Source organism: Bacillus rossius, chromosome 12, assembly GCF_032445375.1.
Source record: "Bacillus rossius redtenbacheri isolate Brsri chromosome 12, Brsri_v3, whole genome shotgun sequence".
Classification (NCBI taxonomy): domain Eukaryota; kingdom Metazoa; phylum Arthropoda; class Insecta; order Phasmatodea; family Bacillidae; genus Bacillus; species Bacillus rossius.
The window spans coordinates 16,965,667-16,987,881 of record NC_086339.1 but is presented as its reverse complement, the minus strand read 5'-3'; the positions used below and the strand labels follow the sequence as shown (position 1 = coordinate 16,987,881).

Genomic DNA, 22,215 nt, shown 5'->3' with positions numbered 1-22,215 from the left:
GGTATTTCGCTGTGGCAGGCGTTATGTTACAAGCGCTCCACATTTTTCGCGACGCCAAGCGCCGCATGTGCGGACGTTCCGTCTTGTGCAATGGGTCGAGGTCTTGGGTCGGATGTTGATCTCTCGTAACACACACTCGCTTGGTCCGCCAAACTGCGTTGAGGAACTTCCCGGCGTTCAACGCGCTGTGTCGAAAAGACTCGTGAAGTATTTTTCACTTTTATCTAACCAGCATTCACATAATAAAAAATAAAAACAATATTTTAATAGGTTTATAACAAAAGTTTCAACACATACATATACCGTACGTAGCTTAGAAAGCAAAGGTCAAAAAAAAAATGTTAGCGAGTCTTTCAGTACTCGCCAGTGATGTGTGAACATCACAGTGACTTAGAACCTTAAGGAGAGTTAAAAGACAAAAGACGCCATCTTGGTTTCAATCATTTTTATGCCTTAACCATTTTTCTATCATTTACTTTTCCAAAATTGGCTTGGTCAACGCATAGCATATAATTTAAAGGAATGCCTTAAGTTAATAATGACTGGCTTCTACAAATAGTTTCCCTTTTGAAGTTATTGGCGTTTTGTATTTAATTTAATTTTTTTTTTGGGGGGGGGAATGACTACAACTTTAATAGTTCTGTTTATAAATAAATGTTAATAATGATTAAGCTATGTTTTAACAAAAGCAAATTTTCAATTTTAAGTAACTAAAAATTGTTTTTGGCATAAAATGCTTGAAACCAGTATGGTGTCCTGTCTGTTGCCATCTTCCTTTAGAAATATTATCGAGATCGCAAATACGAAGCTTTCTTGTAGCCTTCGCAGGTTACACGTATGCGATTTAAAAGCTGTACCGGCGGAAATAGCGAGCGGATAAGATAAAAGTAGCTTGTAGGAAAACGTAACCTTGAAGTAGTGTATTAAGGCGCGTGTGTTTTCGGAGGGCAGGCGTTCTCAGACGACACTTTCACGAGAGGAAATCTGATTGGTCGTATCAGAGACAAGCTCTATGGGTACTTCCTGTTTTACGAGACTCGACTCGCCCCGCCCGAATGCCTTGAAGCCCGCACAGTAATTCCGGAGGTCCCGACTGAATCTATAGTTTTGTATTTTTTGTATATGATTCAAATTGGTTCAATAACGTAGCACTACTTGATAGTTGATAAATTGTTTATCACTTAATATTTTTATTTAAAGGTTTTGATAAACTGAAAGGTAAATTTGTATTTAAATACCAGCATGATTTGAGAGCAATAAATCGTGGTATATATCTAATGTTGAATGAATGTTTGTATGTAACTATAGGAAAACATTTTATTTTTAGGATATCATTCAAATCAAAAATTACTGGTTTCTAGAATTTTTAGAAAACGCTAAATACCTTGTAATAATTTTCAGAACAAAAAAAAAGTACAGGAGAATTCATCGACAAGTTTTGGCATTTTTATGTTATTTTGAATATTTTTTAATATATTTTTATTTGATGTATAATAAAGTTAAAATACTGCAAGTAGGCATCAAGAAACTTGTAGCACTCACGCACAAGCTTGCTTTTGCGTTAAATTTCCTGAAAAACCTTAGATTGGTTGTGTAAATATGTGTAAAAAGAGGACATAAACAAATAATAGGTAATAAAAATAATACATTTGCAAGGTTTTATAGTGTGAGGTTTAGTTCGCATTGAGATATTCTGCCGTGGTGTGGTAACATTTTTAACTCTTTCAGTCACACTTTGGCAATTCCTTAAGATTTTGATTTTTTTTTTATCGTAACTAAACTATTGTTTGGATATTTTTGTGTGGTGATAATCTTACGCTATACTTATAATGTAAATGCATACTTATTATATAATAATTAATAAAAGTAAATTAAAATTTCTTTATTTCAGTCATGGTATTATTTATGTCCACTAGAATGTAGGTACACCTTGACGCTCACATCCAAGGTTTGATCAACTCCATGTAACATTGAGATACAAATTGTCCACTTCAGTGAACGAATAGACTGGAAGGGATAAATCAGAAAGTAAATAAAAACACAAATTTTTGTTTAAATTGTTGAAGATTGCTTATTTTTTTAAAATGATTCTGGTAATTTATTGCACATCTTTCCTCACCTAACAATGCATTTTAAGTGGTTGCTTGGTTCGTCAGTTTTGACTAGTCAATCGATCAGCTGGCTTGCAGATACCGATCGCCATCAAAGTCAAAAGGCGCAAAAGCACGCGCGCAGTCGCAGTGCAGTCACGCCCCAGCTCAGTTTCCAGGAAAGCCTGTATAGGCGCGCCACGACCTCGTTTCGCTGGATTGGCGAGCTTAAAAATAAAAACCGCCGAGAGATAACGCCGCCGTTCAGGGTAAGAAGCTTCGCGAAAACCCAAGTCTTCGGAATCCACGCCGTGGCAACCGAGACCGCTCTTCAGAGTTCGTCTGGCCGCGCGAATAACTATTTTTGTCTATCCTCAAGTCATCGGTCCTGGTACGACTTGTCTTGACCTGATGGGAAGCCTACAATTCTCATGGATGAGAGCTACACCCGAACAGTTCCGAAGTTCTCCGAAGTTTGACGATCGCTCGTGGAAAAAAAAAATATTGCAAGGATTTGTATATTTTACGATCATAGATCATAGAATGTTTTAAATACCGCAAACCTAACATAACCAACCTTTCATTTTAGTTACGATAACCTAACCTACCCTTTCGGGGGGGGGGGGACATTACTACACTAAACGAACCTAACCTAACAAAACCTTTCATTTCGGTGAACTTCGGAAACGTTCGGGTTGTGGTTGTGGCTTTCATCCCTGTGAAATGAATGCTATCTTTGACCTGATAGCTCAGTGGTTGGAGAGATTCTAGCTGGTGAGCCAATAATCGCGGGTTCGACTACCAGCCGGATAGGGTTCTTTTTTTTTTTTTTTTTTTTTTTCAAACGTATAAAATTCCCTTCCTGGCTCCCTGAGTTCAGGGTGTCCACATTCTGTAAAGTCAAGGAAATCCTGGGAAATTCATTAAAAAAAATTCTCCAGTGGTAGTAACTGGAGGGGAACATTGCAAGCTCCAATCTGCCATCACCCAGACTGTGAAATAATTGTCTTCAGATGGTGTTTTAGTGCATAGGCATACACACTATAAAATTTTTTGTTATTACTGAAAAAAAAGTAAGAGTATAAATAAGGTTTCCTTAAAACCTAACTCAAGCATTCCATGCATTTTTTTTTCAGGTTGTGATCTACTTTTTTTTTAACTTAATTGTAAGTAAAACTTTACTCCCCATTAATACGACTGCCATATGCATGTGCCTGCAATGTTTCGCACTACACCAATTGGTAGGATGTATGCGAAAACGCTTATTTGTTTTCGAGACAGAATGCACAAATATTTTGAATAACACACACACACACACACACATTAGTTTAACGCACCATATTTGTGTACAAGTTTGAATGAAATATGTCAAGCCGAGAGATTCGCCTTAATCTATCGCCTTGTGGATTCACGAGATAACATTCCACGACTAACATTGTTTGTCCAACGTTCCCCAGAAATGTTTACAAAGAGTATGCAACTATGTATAAAGCAGGAAATTCAAGGAATTGCGAGCGACAAGTTTATCTGGGCTGAAAACGTTTTAATTGCTTGTATGTATGTATTTCCAGATAGCAATTGTTGCCCTGTCTGATATGCCACGCATGTAGAAGGTTCGCGTGCATTAGCTTTTTACGCCATTTCAAGACAACCGGTGGCTTATAACAGGATACGCAAACAATAGGTTTGTAATACCTAAGTGTTGAATGATTCATTGCGTTATTTCCGCACGTGACTGCACTCGAGAAAATTTTATGTAGCGTGTTAGGGCACATGTGGCCCAGACACAATTTCTACAACGTTTTGGACGGGAATAAAAACATAACGATGGCTTTGTTAAAAAAAAAAAAAAAAAAAAATTGGTTGTCTGTAAAGTCGGTTTACGGACGACAGTTTAACGTGACAACGTCATAACAAAACATTGATGAAATGATTGATCCAGAAGAAAAGGAAATATCATATTCGGCCTGAGACTGAGCCGTAATAGGTTTTTGCAACCAAACCATTTAGGCATTAAAAATATTATATTCTTTGAGAAAGATTTTTTTTTTTAATTTTTTTATCTTTTGCATGATAAAATCTACCTCTGCATACTTTTATGAATAAAATTGAATCATTTTTATTGAATTATCACTATTTTGTATGGATACAAAGGAGTGAAATGAAATGTGCAATAAAATTAATAAATTTACGTTTATTTGCATTCATCAATTCAAATATATTTATTACTTTTGAAATGTTGCGTGCGCCGTATTTATTTTTACAAGTACAAAAAAAACTTCGCAGCTGCCGGGTTTCAAACCGACATCCTTTAGTTTAAAAGTTAGGTACGCTAACCACACGCCCACGAGGCTATACTAAAGAAACGTAGTTTCAGATGTTATATATATTATAAAAAGTTTGTTCACGGTAAGGGAATAATATGAACACGATTTTATAACAAATACACCAAACTTATTTATAATGTGTTACAATATTTTTTAAAACATTGTGCAAAAGATCCCGGGTGTAATTTGAATTATTATGTGTAACTGTAAAACACCATTGTTGGTTCAAAACGTATTTGAATTTTCAACATTACTTTTAAATAACTGTACCGATTGTGCTGAAAATCGGTGGACGATCGTTAAATTACATAATATTAATAATTCAAACGACGAAAATATGATTGAAAAGTCAAATCGATGGTTATTCCAATCGAGTGGAAGAGAGATGCCACGCATGCGTACAATGAGCAAAAAGGACACATTCGTAGTGGGACATCCGTAGTGGGACACTTTTTCGTGCGTGCCGCCGGCGTTCATCGATTTATTAGACGTTGTCACGTCAAAAAGAAAAGAAAAAAAGTGGCTTTAACTACGTCAAATCATGCCGTCTCCTGACGATTCCTAACTCCACAATTTAAAAAAAAATCACGTGATTGATTTAAAAGTGAAAGTTGGTGGAAAGGGGAGAGCCACTTGTACTACTTTTGAGATGGAAAATGCATTCATTCGCCGATCCTTCGGGTCTGGACCTCTGATTTGCGCGGGCGGTGTTTTTACAAAGACCACAGCGGCGTTGGTCTGTGGAGCAGAAGGCAGAAGGAAACGTAAAAGGAATGGAAGATTTATAAGAAGGGGGGTGGGGAGCGGTGGTATTTTTCGACGTCCCCACGGCCACGTGTCCCCCCCCCCCCCCCTTCACACCTTGCCACAAGAAACTGCAGCAGTTAAACAGGGCGTGGCCACCGCGTCACGTGGTAGAAGCAGCTCGCGTGTGCCCTTGCAGGTGAAACCAAAGCACACAAACAACATCCCCCCCCCCCTTTGTCCCCCACGCAGTATACCAACGCTGGCGCTGTGTGTACCACGTATGTATGCCGCAAAGGTCAGGGGGAAAAGATCCCTCTGGCATTTCGTGCGAGGGCGTGACCCTTCGTTTATGGTCTTTTCTGATGTGTAAAATCTTAGCTCTCTGTGTACCGCATTTGGTAGGAATAATTTCGTGAATGGAACGGAAATGTGTGACCACGGTGCTGCCATCTGTGGCGTTCGGCGCGAACCAAAAGTTCACAAATCGCAAAGGGAAAACTTGATAGTATCAACTGTTTGATGAATTTTTAACAAGATGGGAATTATTTTAATGAAATTCCTTGTAGAAAATCATGTCCAAAGCCAGGTATTAGTTGTTTTTTTTTTTTTTTCCCGGGTCTCTTTCGCTTTTATCAGAGCCGTTACATTATATATATATTTTAAGATTTCGGTCTGAAAATCGAATGATTCGATAGTCAACGCAGCTGCTCCGGCAGCAAATTCTAGCGGCGGGTGCGGAAACTACGATTGATTTCGTGCAGGTAGTGTGCATGGTCTGCTACGGAAACCCTCAAGAAAACTAGGCAAACTTTCACTACGATTCCACGCTGTTCAATATCACGAGTCTGTAAACAAAGTAAACATTGGTGATGCGCTCATCAAATGCTCGTGCATTTTATTTGCTTGTAAACAGAAGCTTTCTAAACCCTGGGCATCCGTTTACTATCCGCAACACTTTTTATAATAAAATTTATTCAAACCGTTTCAATACGTATTTTTATAAGATTCTGCTGCTACTACTACATATAATGTAATAAAATTGAAAAATTGTGAACATGTTCGTGAGAGCCAACACACATGTTACACAAAAACATTTTTTTTTCTTTTGTCAACGGTAGTTTGTAAGAGAACATGTTTAAAATTGACAATATATTTTTGTAGGGTTTTTTTTTTTTTTTCAGTTTGTCTGAATTGTGTTTATTGTGCCTTCGTAAATAGGGCGGAAGTATCATTTCGCGTACGTAATTTGTAACGTCACAGAACGAGGACCAATCACGCGTGCCCACGGTCACTGCGGCACGTAACTTCACGCCCGACGAGCCGATCCCCGAAACCATCCTTTGTTTCGGCGGGCTCGCCCCGGAGGAACCACGAGAACCGATGGGAGCTCTTACGTGGCGTCGCAGAGGTTGGCAGCGCTGCAGAGCCTGCGCGTCCCTTTTCCGACCGCAGAGAGGGGTCGCCGCCCAAGGTCAAAACCAGGAGGGGGAAGGGGGTGACCCACGCCAGTTCCACAAACCTGCTCCGGCGAGATACACATCGCGCAGGGGAGTTACGTATCTGGTTCACGTACGCAGGTTTTCCTGTGTCCTTCAATCTGACTCCTCCACATTTGGGTCGCAGTTGCAGCTCCCTGCCAACAGCCGCGATGCATGCGACCACTGGCGACCCTACACTTTGAGGGGGCCCACTTGCTTCTGGGGCCTTATTGGGGGTATGAAGTACCCCCCCCCCTCCCTAATCCCCTCCCCACACACACAGAGAATAGTGGGGGTTAGGGAGGCCTCCCCCGGAATATTTGATGAAACAAAACTCTTTAAAACAACGTTTTTTAAACCAACCTGGAACTTAAAATTTCGTCGACGATTTTGCTCGAGAAATTCTGATGTTCTGTCCGGATAAATCATTGATGGCCAAGTTCTATTAAATACTGACGGTCAAAATCGGTGAAATCGCGTAATTGCACGCGGCGAAAAGAAAAAATCTTTTGAAAGTTTTTCTAATACGGAAATGGCTACACTAGTTAAATGTGCGTCGTCTTGTGGATGCTGAGGTGTTCTGAAAGGTTAGCTAACAGAAAATAAAATCTGTTGTCGATTAAAAAGTTGTGCCGGGTGACAGTTTACAGCTTGCTTCAGGCGATGCCGCGCAGTTACAGGAGTGTTCAGCCGGAGGCGGCGGGACAGGGCTAGAGCACTCAGGCCGGTTCGCGCCGAACCAAAGGAGCGACAGGATTTACCAACAGAGCGATGAGGCGCCTCGTGAACGCTGCAGACTTGAAGCGCTGGGCGCTGTCGCAGGGCCACTAGCACAGAGGCTAGCATGGCTGAAATCAACTCCGACCACATGGTTCATGCGAAGACCCGGTACAGATGGACGAAGACGGAAGCAACTGAAACCCCGTATGTATTAAATGTAAAGTAAATGTTTATTTACAATTGACAAATGTAAAATATCAATTACGATTAACCAGAATTTTTTTTTAAATACATACATTCGAAAATGCGAGTTTAATTTCTTTCCTCTTAAATTATACCCGATGGTTCACGAAAGACGTTTTCTCACAAAAAAAATTACGGTAGTGTAGCCACACTACCAACCCCGGTTTTTTTCTCTCACGTGAATACGTCTTTAAAATTTCTTCCATTCAAAAAACGAATGATAACAAAATCGGGGGGTACAGTTTGGTGTTGCAGCTACATATCTATCATCTCCAACCAAAATTTAATTACACCACTGGTTAGCTAAATGGTCAAAGAATTAGTTGAGGACTGTGACGAATCGCGCTTGGTGGAGGGGAAGCGCCGCCATTTTGAGGTCTTTTTGCCGCGTTTCGAGGTTTCCATTTTTAGTATAACTTTTGACTCGGAGAAGCTACAACGTTCGTTTGAGTTTCAATCGTCAGCTCTCGTCAAAATCTATCGATTGCATATATAAAACATTAGTGTAAAATAGTTACTGTGGATATATATAGTGTTAAAATATTTTAAAAATATATTCAAAAATATATAATGTCGGCCTATACGCGCCCAAAAGCCGAATCCAAATACAGAGATCGTATACGGTTGGAAAGGTCTTCCCAAAAGCAATCGAATGATACCAATAAAACACCATATTGACCGAGTGAAGCAGTGCCAGGAACGTAAAAGAATGAATGCGGCCGAGCGGATCAACGACGGTGCCAGTACATCTGCAGCTGGGGCGATTGAAATTATGCAAGTGGATGATGACGTGTTCAAAGCATAAAAAAGCGTATTTTATATTTTGTATGGAAAATATTACCTGTTACGTAAAAGTATTCACGTACAACACACGGCCGTATCCATGACACAGCCACACCCCATTTTTTCTTCTTCTTTTCGGCAGCTCGCTCGCCACTATTACTTCCGCGGTGTTGCCGCCTTCTTCGCCGATGCTGTACCGGCGCTCGTTTCACACGCCGGGTTTCGTCAAATCTGCGTAACCGGTTCCCAGGCAGGGGCGGTCATGTAAGACGCTAGTCACAGAGGCCACGAGTCCTAACGCCCTTGGCAACCTGGTCTGCCCACACACATCCACCCATACAGGTGCGGCGCCATCGTGACGTAATAGTCCTAATCCGCTACCGCCGATTCTGATGAGCTCCCCAAATGGACGCTAAAGACGGCAATAATGGGGCCCGACAAGTCAGGGGATGTATCTGTGTTAGTGGGGCGGAATCATAAGTGCGACGCTCGCTGGAACTTCTAGCGCGGTTTCGCCTCTAAAGGCCCGTTCTAAAATGCACGAAAACGTAACAAAGGCAACCAATGAGATTGAACTTCACTGTTTTTTTTTTTCCTTCAGATCCAACATCAAGACAGTAATGCTTTACAGGTATAATACAAATAAACCACAAAGTAATGATAGAACACTAGATATTCTTCTACTTGAAAAATCTCAAAATTTAAAACTTAAAAAAAAAAATTGATACCAGCGTGGCCAAATATTTTGCTTATATTCGTCGCACGGAGTAACCGGACGAGCTGAGCATGGCCGAGCTAATACGTATGAGTCCGTTTGCGCTTGCGTGCCATTTTAGATACTCCGTTGCGTGGTGAGTTACGTCTCGTACGATAGCCCCACATGGCTCACACACAGGAGTGCTTTTAAGTAGTCTCTATTTAACGCCGGTTTGCAGACGTGTTACTGAAAGCATTTCTTTCATAAAAACTTAACATGTAAATTTCATGCATTTTTATAACATTAATGTAGGATCTGATTTATACGAAATCAGCAAACAACTGACTAAAGAACAAAGTATTAGAGAAATAAAATTAAAACTAAAATGTTTAGTTTTATTTTTTTACGAGCAAAATTATTACATAAGTTTATATGTGTAAACATTGCAGTCCTAATGGTCAGGGGCGCAACAACTAAATTTCCAAAGGGGGGGGGGGGCAATATACCTTTTTATAAAGAATCATCGATCCCCCCTATTGAAGCGGGGGGTCCGGGGGTCCTCCCCCGGGAAATTTTGTATTTCAAGGTGGAAAATGGTGCTATTTAAGCAGTTTTACTATCTAAAAATTGATTACATAACACTTTCTTTGCCCCCATTTTCCCCCACTTCAAGGTTTCAGAGGGGGGGCAAAATACCCTTCCCCCCCCCTGTTATTGCGCCCCTGCTAATGGTCAACTATTACAACTGTTCCCTGAGATTTTAGTGTGGCAATATTAATTTGAAATCCGGTCGTGCAGAAGACTTGACTATATCTGCACAACGGTTATCTGGACCTCCTCCTTCACAAACTGCTGGTTGGCAGCCCTGGGCGGAGACCTGTCCTGCCGACCACGCACCAACCAGCCTCGCACGATGTGCGCGCGCACCGCCGCGCCGTCACGACCAGAAAGGATTGGTAACGCGCGTGCGTGGAAGATGGCAAGGATATATGCTTGTGGGGGAAGGAGGGAAGAAGGGCTGGTGCTTCCACTTCCGCCGCTGAGGTCACGGGGTGGACGACCTCTTGCGCCTGTTCGCGCTGCCCGTCGAAGTACCCATACTTAAGTACCTGCGCGCGGGTGTCTATGTATTGGGTCGTTACCACAACGCCGAATTTCAAAATTGACCACAACGCTGACAGCTAGAAAACTGCTGTGTACCACAACGCCGAAATAACTGAATGAATTTGTGTGTGTTTCTTAAATGTACCTTAACGCCGAAATACCACAATCAAACCTAACCTTACTTAACCTAACCTAGCGTAATATAACCTAACCTAACTCAACTTAACCTAACCTTTGTGGCAGTCCTGCAATGACATTTTTCGGCGTTAGTGTATTTCGGCGTTGTGGTAATTCGGCGTTGTGGTACACATCAGTTTTCTAGCTGTCGGCGTTGTGGTCAATTTGCATTTCTGCGTTGTGGTGCGTCCCCCTATATATTCTGTGGTTTGAAGCCGCTCTGGTTAGCAACTGCCAATGGGTGACCGGGTGGAGAAGTTGTCTTTTAATACCAGCTCATGGTCTGCGCCATCTTAGGACACCCAAAACATTGGCTTGTTTATTTAAATGACTTCACTACCACCAACCGCATCACCAGACCTTGCCGAGAAACATTTCCGCAATGTTTTGAGCGTGAGTATATCGCAGTGTCGATGTAAAAAAAAAAAAAAAAACCTGACTTCAACTGCGTCTCGGACTCCCAGCATGTCGTCTCCTGACAGTTCCTAACCCATGGCAATTGGTTGGCAAATCAGACGGTCGCTGTACAAAGGCTAAATAGCTATAAATGAACACGCCACTAGGGAGAATATTAAAAACGCCGTCATGAAGTTTGTGCTGTTAAACACAGATTTTTAACAACATACCTGCAAGGATTTAGCGTTAAAAAAATTATTATATAACAAATGCTACAACTAACTATTGAGTACTTAAAATCTGGTGACTAAAGTTTGTAACGAAATATAAAATTCAAGGGAGCTGTCGTGAAGAAAACACACGAGTATCGCTTGAATAGTAGTAGGTATATGAAAAGGAAACGAAATAACAAAAAAAGGCGTGTGATTCACAGCCTTAAACGTATTTTAATTTGTTTTAATGCTTATTTCATGCAATGAGTTTGTGGAGGAAAATGAGTTCGCGCACTACAGCGCGCCGCGCAGCCTTGTGGAAATTTCCGTTGGTTCCATTGATTGTAGAAGGTCGGTGGGACACGAGGGAGGGGGGGGGGCGCACATTACAGACGCCGTTTTGTGATTCCGCGAACTCGGTCAACACCGACTACAGTTCCTTCCGTGGTGAACATGGCTACAGGAGTATCGTGTGATTAAGTTTTGTTTCAGTTTAGTTTCGTCAGTAGTTTTGAGGTTAGGCTAGTTTAGTTTTTAATTTCGATGTCATGAGCAGTTCTTGAGAAGGAATAAGTATATTGTTTTTTTTAATACTGTTTACTGGAATCGGAAGAGGGGGAGGAGCGACGAAGGCCGATGTGGGTTCACCCGATTTAACGAGAAGAAAGAAATACACGGGACACCGCCTGTTCCCCGATTTACTTAACAGATCGGCGGAAGTTTTTTTTGACGTGACAACGTCTAACAAATCGATGAACGCCGGCTGCACGCACGACAAAGTGTCCCGTTACGCACATTGTTCCGTTACGCTGTGTCCCGTTATGCGCATTGTACGCTTGCGCCGCACCGACAGAAGTGAAAACTTAAAACTTTGTTTATACTTAAATGTGTGTCTACGTCAAATGTACGTAAGAAAATGAATCTGATTACTAGTACAATTTCAAGTATTTATTCTTTTATTAAATAAGTAGCATCTGTCGGCGAGTGCAGCAATAATAGGTTATGTTACAAATGACTAAAAAATTATGGTGATTCATATAATTGATGATAGATATTTGATTACAGTTTATTTATATGAAAAATTGTTCATAATTATATTTAAACTTTATAGCTAAACGCCAGTTTTTAAAATTAATTACAAGTCATCTACACGTGAACTGTTTCGTCGACTGTTTATGAAGTGAAGTAAAAAGATTCATTGCTTATTACAACAACAATTTCGGCAATAAAGGTTAATTATTCTTGCATTTTAAAAATCTGATTACTAGTATAATTTCAAGTATTTCTTCTTTTATTATTAAAATAAAAATGATTCAATTTTATTCATAAAAGTATGCAATCATTTCATCAATGTTTTGTTATGACGTCACGTTAAACTATCGTCCGTAAACCGACTTTACAGACAACCAATTTTTTTTTTTACAAAACTTTTCGAATGTCTCCGGAAAGAATTTCCGCTCCGACTCCTCCCGAAGAGTTCCGGCCTGGGACTGCGCCCCGCGGGTGGACAGGGGCTGCGAGGCGCGGGGCGGGGGCCATTTTGTGCTGTTTCGACGTCCCCGCCTTCGCGGCGTGTTTACCGTCGGCCAACAGTCGCTGCGCCGCGAGACACGCCCGGTCCATTAGCCGCGCGTCTATCGCCGCCGCGACGTGGTCCCCTCACAAAGAGTCGCAACTCAACGCTACAACTAGCGCTCTCGTCATTCTTTGGAAATCAGCGATCTGAGCGGTGTTTATCGGCAACCTAGCAACCTGAAATTCATTAACTTTTCGAATGAAAATGCTGGCTACCTTATTTTTTTTTTTTATTGTTCGTTGCTGGAGAAATTCATCTGAAATGTTTTGAAACTTTAAAAAAATATAATAACTGCATAGTCACAAAGTATGATAGTTGAAAATCATAACTTAAGTTTCAATTGCAAAAAAAAAAATACACACGCCAGAGCAGCCGTGCTTATTTCACTGCTACCAAGATAATTCAGCATCGTCAAATAATTTTCCAAAGTAGGTACAGTAGTTTGTAATTACACTCAATACGCCAATCCATTAATAAAACCATTCCATAAATTCTAAACTGATAAATGTCTGTAAAATTACTTTTCTGCGAGGTTTCCGTTTTGCTTTCCGTCGTGCGGCACGACGCGGCGAAATTTAGAAATGGAATCTTCTACTTATCGCGGGGGCCCGTCGGGTGCGCGCGTGTGTGTGTGTGTGTTTCGTCGTGCTGACGTCACACGGCGACCACTGGCCGCTGGGCTTGTCGTGTCGTGTCCGTCGTGCGAGCTTCGGCGCGTACGCGCCACAACTTGGTAGCGCCGCGTCTCTGGACCGGCGCGGCGAGCGCCCGTCCCAAAATACGTCCGGAGTCCATCCTCCTCTCGCCCCTCCCCCTTCACGCTCCAGCTGCCGCTAACCCACCAGTAAACTCAGCTCCGACGACTCGTACACAAGGCTTCGCGTGTTTCCCAGCGGAAAGCAGTTAAAAACTAGGGAGAGACGGCTGCAAAGACGACTTCCAGCAAGAACTCGATGAAGAAAAAGGGGGGGGGGGGGGGGGGCGTGGACTCGCGTCCATTACTCAGCTTCCTTGGCTCTATTTTTAGACACGCTGAATTGGTGGGTGGGGGTAGGGGCGGCGACTAAATAGGAAGTGGTTGAATTAGGGCTAGTTTACGATCGAGTACTTGAGTGACTGTACACTGTAAGAAATTACAGCAAATTTACAGGACTTTTCAACGAAGAATTTTATAACTCAAATGAACGAAGATATCTTCATAATTTCAAATAACTGAATCTTCCTGGAAACACTACGCCGTATTTTGACTTGCTTGTTGTATATTTCGTCTCAACAAAGGCAAACACACGAGTGGACAAAATAAGAGTGTTCTTGTTGTATGCTTCAACCGATTGGATTCAAGTTCAGGGTTAGTGAGCTCGTGTGTCCGTAAAATTACGAAGATCCCTGGATAATTTGTAACCAGCGTTCTTCGTAAATTGAAGGTGCAAATTGTTCACAACGTATACACTTTATACTCGTGCACACTCATATTTTGAGGGGGGCGGGGAACTAATTCAGTGTTCCCACTCTCCTACTTTAGACAATTTCCCTGTATTCCCTGCCCAACAAAATATTTTTTTCCCTATCTCATTAATCAAGGTAACATAACCGCGGATTTTGTCACTATAGCAAAACTGTTTCATTGAAATAATTTTTCCACATATTTTGTGGCGTAATATCAGTGGACGTAGAATGTTATTCTGGATGATGCAAGGTTAGCGATTACATCACCAGCAATTTCAACTGTGTGAGAAGCCGTGTCGCATACGGCTACTGTAAGTGGCACATATATAAGTATGTAAGTGTCAATAGTAATGTAAGTTTTTTGGAATACACGTGTTAAAATTTTAAAATTTATTCCCATTCCACCCCCCTTTTTTCCCCTCGAAAAAAAAAATATATATTTATATAATCCGCCACTGCTAAACGAGAAAAAAAAATCCAGTCATTGAGTTTAAATTTAAAAGTTCAGATTCATAAAAGTAATAATATCCAGCGAAAGTTGAGTAAAAAAAGGGGGGAGGGGGTGAGAAGCTATAGTGGTCTAGCAATCCAAGAGTTAGTAACTGGGAATGCTAATGTCCAGAAATGATGCCTGATAACTCCTTGGGGAAAAAAAATATAATTATACTTATCAGCCGGCTGGAGCCGAACTCGAGACCTCTCAGATGCGATACAGGTCATACATACCACTGCGTAACCAAATAAATACGTTCGGTGAAAGAAACTTGCGAAACAGCGTCTTTGTGTACCCATTATTGAAGCCGCCACTTTCTATCTTATTTATTGCCAAGGCTCCGGAAGTGCGCAAATTTATTAATAGGAGCTGTCAGAGACAACCAACAGCGTGACAATGAAGCAACTGGTTTAAATAATTATGTTTGAAACTTAACATTTTATTTCCTTGCGCCTTAACGTCAACAGAGTGATCTGTAGGAACACAAACACACAACACAAATCAGAGGTATTAATGTAATAACTACAATAAGGAATCACCACTGCATTTTTCTAGAGTTATTTCGTGATATGAAAAACCCGAAATTAGGAATAAACCCGGGACCTCTGAAACGCCACCGCGTTCTGTATTTTATTTAACCGTCGTATTATAAATATTACTTACCTAAATACGTAAACAAACGCCCTAATAAATTCAGGAGTTTGACTCGGATCTACAACATCTCCACGACCGCTTCTTGCAACTCGAAGGCTTCTCACCAATAATACTGATGGATAGACCCGTTTATGGTGATGCTACGGGGGAGTCTGCAATGCGCAAATTTTCAGCTACACGCACTGAAAAATCCGCGTTCGCAAATGTTGCTTCTGCATTCTGCAAAAGAATTTTAAAAAATATCCAATTGTATTAATGAAGCTAACCGAACACAATGCTCACCTGGACCCGCGAAAAGAACAAAAAATTAATCCAAAAATAATAATAACATTTAGGCGTTTAATTACGCATTACTTCATTTCTGAAGGAGGAAGGGGGATAGAACCACGCTGTTGGTGGAATGATATATATATATATTAAATTTCTAGGATTTTCTCTTTGAGTACGCCTCTAAAATGAGGATGTGTGTAAGATTCGTTCTGCTATGTAGCAAGTTATCGAAAATACTAACAAAATGTTTATTCTCTTTGGTGGCTTTATTGTTTCCTTCTCAAAATTATTCAATAGTTATTAAATCCGTTGCTTTTGAACACCTCAAATGAAGCTTAAAGCCACACGGGCCACAGATAATGTCCGAAGACAAACTCACCTCGCAGCAGAAGACGACGGACAACCTCTCTGCTCTCGTGTGGTCACGCAACTGGCGAAACTTCTCTTCGCTTGCGACGCCTCGAACCGCTCCTACCACCTCTTCGAGTCTGCTCGGGTTGGAGGCGGGGCGGGCCGAAGATACAGGATTCCAGCGTCCAAGGCTGTCCGCTGCGCGAGGAAACTGCGCACTGCGCATGCGCGGTCCGAGCGCGCGTCGCTACAGAGTCCTTGATTCACCTACCCTGAGTCAGACGCCCGAGAAGGAGAAATATGCATTCGTGCATCATTTCTGTTTGTTTTTTTGGTGGGAAAAAGTATGTTTTTTTTTTCTCAGCTGTTCGAGTTATGGATGACTAAAGTTAATAGGCAACGGAGTTAACATGTGTAAAGCGATAGCAGAGTTTTATTTTTTTTTTTTTAGAATTGTCCAGTAGGGTTATGTATCATATTTTAGCTATCATAAGCCCATTCATTCATTCTTGAATTCCACTGAAGACACAATGAAGGTCTATTTTCACCACATGATTAGGTACGCGTGTTTCAAATTTACAGTCCCCAAAAAATTCCTTCTCCCTCTTATCGTGAAGTTTCACTTTTAACGCGCAACATGGTTTTCACATGTATAGATGATCGTAAAAAAAAAACTTGGTTTTTTTAAGTAAGGTGAGTCCTTTTAAAAAAATGTAATCTTATATTATGTTTAACTATTATTTTCTAGTCTTTTTGGCTTTTATCGGAGCCGTTTCATTAAATAGATTTAAAATTTCTGTCTGCTAATCAAATTATTCGATATTCGACGTATGAAGTTGCTCCAGCAGCGAATTTTAGCGGAGGTTGCGTCCAGAAATTTAATTTTAAAACTCAATTTACGCATATATTTATCACGCTCGGCATTATTATTTTTAATAATTCTACGTTAGATTCCGTGTCCCGAGTTTCGTATTATAAGTGTATTTGCGACATGAGAACAAATGTCGTTGATGTTAGATGTTGACACATCACTGGCGATTACATGTTTATTTTTATTCCGACCGCAGAGTTGCACTTGCGAGCGGCGGTCTCCTGATATGATGTTAGGTAACAGATCGGGGATATGTGAACCTGAGGCGCCCTCCCCCCTTCCACGATCCGTGGACGGAGGAAGCGGAGAGCAAAACAATCGAACGCGGGAGAGCGCAGCGGGCTCGTGGGAGCGGAAACGAGGCTGCCCACTGACGACCAGTCGAGAGTGAAAGTGGCTCGTGGAGACCGTGTTTTGTTTAACCTGCCTTCGCGCCGACCTTCATTTGGCGGTTCCCAGTTCGAGTTGCGACTTCATACAAAACATAACCAAATACACTGCAAATCAGTACCGGTCAACGCTATAAAATATTGGTTGTCCGTAAAGTCGGTTTACAGACGACAGTTTAACGTGACAACATGATAACAAAACATTGATGAAATGATTGCATACTTTTATGAATAAAATTGAATCATTTTTATTGAATTATCGCTATTTTGTATGGATACAAAGAAGGAGTAAAATGAAATCTACAATTTAATTGATAAATTTACTTTTATTTGCACTCATTAATTCAAATATGTTTATTACTTTAACTATAAATTTTATACATGTTTGCTATTTAATTTCTTCCAATCTGTGTTATTCTGTTAAGGATAGGACGGTGATAGGAAAAGTAGGAAACGAATGGGAGTGTTTCAAGTTTAATGTGCCTCGAAAAAGTCAAATCGATGGTTGTTCCAATCGAGTGGAAGAGAGATAGATGCGGCGCAAGCGTACAATGAGCGTAACGGGACACAGCGTAACGGGACACTTTTTTCATGCGTGCAGCCGGCGTTCATCGATTTATTAGACGTCACGTCAAAAAAATTCGCACCTTGTAGCAAATGCGGCTGGCTCAGGTAAGACTTTTCGGGAGGGACCTATCATGCACAAAAGAAAGTATGCAGTTGCGAAACATCATGGCCACTGCGCGATCGCGCCGAACAGAAACAAACGCGCCGCACCGTGGCGACGTGAAACCACAGAAGTATTCACACTGAGTAGCGCAATCACGGCAGCAGCGGTCGACAGACGTGCATACAATGGTGCGATTTCAAATCAAGCAATACAGCTGCAATTCAGCTGTTTCCACGAGTGATGGCGGTATCAACGTTCCACGCTGAATCACAGAAAAGTTTAATTATTTAGAAGCGCAGGAGGGAATCACAAACTGGGACATGCCTGCCTAATAATACTCAGAGAGTTTATATATGTATTGTTGGCAAGAAATCGTTACGTTATTGTTCAACAAAGGATCGGATATATCAAATATCTTCCCTTTTTACGGCATTTCTTCCGCTGCAGCAACAATACATACAATATGCACTTGCGAGGGAAGAAAATAAACTCAATACACTCATTTCTGGAACAATTTCACGGAGAAAACATTTTTTTATGAAATTACCTAGCAGGATAAATGATCACTTAACTTTAAACAAGATGTAAAATTCGTGAAAGGTTATATTTATTATTAACATAGCTGCTTTATATGGTAGTTGTTTTTGACGTGACAACGTCTAATAAATCGATGAACGCCGGCTGCACGCACGAAAAAGTGTCCCGTTACGCACATTGTTCCGTTACGCTGTGTCCCGTTACGCTCATTGTTCCGTTACGCTGTGACCCGTTACGCTGTCGGCGAGTGCAGTAATAATAGGTTATGTTACAACTGGCAAAAGAATTATGGTGATTCATATAATTGATGATATATATTTGATTACAGTTTATTTACGTGAAAACTTGTTTATAATTATATTTAAACTTTTTAGCTAAACGCCAATTTTTAAAATTAATTACAAGTCATCTACACGTGAACTGTTTCGTCGACTGTTTATAAAGTGAAGTGAAAAGTTAACGTGGTTTTCATTGCTTATTACAACAACAATTTCGGCAATAAAGGTTAATTATTCTTGCATTTTAAAAAACTGATTACTAGTATAATTTCAAGTATTTATTCTTTTATTATAAAAATTAAAATGATTCAATTTTAACCATAAAAGTATGCAATCATTTCATCAATGTTTTGTTATGACGTTGTCACGTTAAACTATCGTCCGTAAACCGACTTTACAGACAACCAATTTTTTTTTTTTTGTAACTGACTTCACACTCCAGCAACAATTGTGAAACGGGATGCAACGAGCCGCCAGAATTACGAATTAACGACGATGTCTTTATAAACTCTGTAGCGGCATACTCGACACCCATTCTCCCCCGGGCGAGGAGTGGTTCGAGATGAGTCAACGTGCCGTTCCTGTTCCCGCTGCTGTCCGCGCGTGACTGTTCGCGTCACTCGTCACGTGTGTCGGGGCCGGCGGCGTCACCGCCCGGAACGAGCTGCGTGACTCTCCCCCCTCCCCGTGACTGTTGCCGCGTGTCGGTCGGGTGAGCGGGGGGGACGTGACGTCACGCGCCCGCCCGTGTGACGTGAAGCCACCGGCCATTGTTCCTTATCGCGTGTCCAGTTTATAGCAAAGCATTATAATTCATATTTTCTAAATTAAATATACACGATTATTTGTACAGGGTTCTACAAACTGAACGGGCGTGTTGGTAGTCCAATTTACAAAAAAATACATATTGAGCAAAAAGGCTCTAGGGGTCCAAATTTTTTAAAAATATTTTTCTTAAATTTTGCCAAAACTTAACCTCTTTACCTCTATATATTTTCGATCGCGTGTTTTATTATCTGATACTTTTTTTTTTTATTGTTTGGTTGATGATGCAAGGCAGTAAGTATTAGATGCAAAGAATTAGTTGTGAACTCATAGTCAGAAAAATGGAATCAAATAGGCAAAAAGGGTCAAATTTAACTTAATTTAAAATAAACTAATCGTGTTCAAGAAGTTCAGTTCTTTTAGAAACTTCCCTAGGTCATTGCCTATTACAAGAGTTTTGCTGATAAGAGTACCTATTACTGATAAGAGTTTTATACCAATTAAGTACACCGTTGTATAACAACACCTAGGGAAGTTAAAAAATAATAAATTTAATTCTTGAACGCAATTAATTTTTTTTAATTAAGTTGAAAGTTGACCTTTTTTTTAATATTTGTATCAATTTCTTTCTGATTAAACAGTAAAATACTATAAAGTTTCCCTTTGTATTTCTGAACTTTGTTTCACACCATCCGCCACAGATGTCAGCACCGTGTAGTTCCGTTCCAATCGACTTCCGTTCCATTCACGAGATTACTCCCCCCAAATGCCGTATGCCGAGAGCTAATATGTTATACATCAGTAAGGAGTCGGGGGGAGGGGGGGGGGAGTAGGGAAGTGCTATCGCCTGCTTCTGGAGTCGCGCCTATGAAGAATGGTGATGATATGAATGGTTGGGACGGAAATAAGTGCTGTAGTGGGTCTGCGGCTTCGCACGGCGTCGTTACGCAACGTGCCTGCGAGTTTAGGCAACCCCGCGCGAAGGCCAGCGCATCGAGGTTGCCTATCTGTATGCACCGAGCAGCGGACCTGCGATCGTGCGCTTGCGAATTGCGCGTCACATCATGTGCGTGTGCTTATTATGGTGGCACGAATAAAATAATAATAAACGATTTTTCATGTTTAGAATTCTAATAGGGCTCAAAAGTTACGTATTTGCATGCTGAGCAAGGGAAAAATGAAAAAAAAAAAAAATTCTACATAGTATCGTCAGTTTACTTAAATGCCCTAAATTTTGTAGTAACAAAACCTAAATATACCGGACTTTAATTATAAAAATAAACATGTAAAGTTGTTTGGCTTTTAAAAGCGTCTAATTACTTCATTTTAGCTGCCCGATGACAGAAAAATAAATTTTACAAACCATGCTCTTCATCCGTGCAGTAGAGCTAACATTTTTTTGTAATTTTTGTGAGAAATTGGGGTTTTTACCATTTTACGAACAAAATCACTGTGGTATTTTAAACTATACAAGGCCATCTTTCGTAATGATTAGTAAATGTGATCTTATTCATTCTATTCTGATAAAAATAAAGTATTTTGCAGCTCTTTAGCCATTTCACAATTTTTTTTTTATGAAATGATCCAGAACTCTCCCAGAGATGGTGGCTGCAAATTTGAGTTTCACCCACACCATACCCTACCATTCGACAGATAAAGGTTTCATAAATTATGTTGTCTGCAATTCAGATTTTTGATATAATCTAGACTTTGTGGATCATAACAAAGATGCTCTAATGTGGCCATCTTTGTTTTCTTTACCGCACACTTTTTCACAAACTCTTGTGACACATTGATGCATCTTTCAACAGTTTGGGCATGATATGGAAAAATTAAAAAAATCAAACTCTGGAAGAGTTTTATTTTGCAGAACTGAAGCAATAGCCTCTGTTGTCAATCCCCAACATTGAAGGGGGGTGACAGCTTACCTTTTGTCTAATCTATCTGACCACCATAATCTAAGACATTAAAATTTAAAGATGAAATCGCAACAATTCTAACAGACTTCCCCCTTTTATATTTTAATTTTTACCTTTCATACTGTCCTGTAACCAATCTTTTCTTGTTTGTAATGTTGATTATCCACTTTAATAGCCAACACGTTTCTGGGTGACAGAACACATTTATCTACAGTTGCGGTCTAGTTATATCATCGTGAAACCTGAGTTACATATTTCTTCTCAATAAAGTGGGAAAGTGAGCAAAAGTTTATACTAAGGCCATGTAGTAGGATTTAAGAGCTTACTTATTCTACTAGCATTTGAGTAATATAGCATACCCATCCCTACGAGCAGGGCAGGTTTTGGCATTCTTGAAAAGATGAAGAGAAAACTATTGTTAGCCAAGTGGTGACCTCACACCCAGAGACGGAGGCTAGCAGTCTCTATGTCCGATTAATAACATAAAATAGTACCTAACAGTTTGTGGGGCCCTGGGTCCATAATGTGCACAGGTATAGTTTTGTGCACGAAACAAAGGGCCTCAGTAGAGAACGCCAATAATTTCTCCAGCTCTACAGCAAGCAAGTGCAAGGATAATTTAAGTGTGTGGAGAGCGGGCCCACGCACTGCTGAAGAAAACATTATCAGCTGCTCCAATTGTTCATTCGTGGAAGGCCCAGTTTATTAGCCATCATTAGACATCCTCAAAAAACAGTTGCTTATTCGTTGTACTAGTAGTTGAAAAATTCAAAGCATTGTAAAATACATGAAAATAAAAATGGACTTTTCTTATATCATGGTTGGATGAAGAAAAAAAAGTTTCTAGAATAAGCTAACAGGAACCAAGCTCAGCCAATCAGTGCCATTGAGAAGGAAAGGGGGTAGGTGGTACACACCATGTAGTTTTTCAAGAGGTTCTTCAATAAAAACAATTTTTTTGTCAAATACTTTTTATCATTATACATATAACAGAAATAATTTTCATTTGCACAAAATTAAAA

The 22,215-nt window shown here is 40.5% G+C and overlaps 2 protein-coding genes across 3 annotated transcripts in view; one reads left to right on the top strand and one right to left on the bottom strand.

The window, feature by feature from the left end:
* LOC134537623 (uncharacterized) overlaps positions 1-15,966 on the bottom strand; it is a 41,068-nt gene extending 25,102 nt beyond the window's left edge. Inside the window, exon 1 of the mRNA XM_063378283.1 lies at positions 15,793-15,966. The gene's annotated coding sequence lies outside the window, so the exon portion shown is untranslated. The remainder of the gene's footprint in view (positions 1-15,792) is intronic.
* LOC134537621 (asparagine synthetase domain-containing protein 1) overlaps positions 1-22,215 on the top strand; it is a 51,467-nt gene that overhangs the window by 9,265 nt on the left and 19,987 nt on the right. The window lies entirely within an intron of this gene.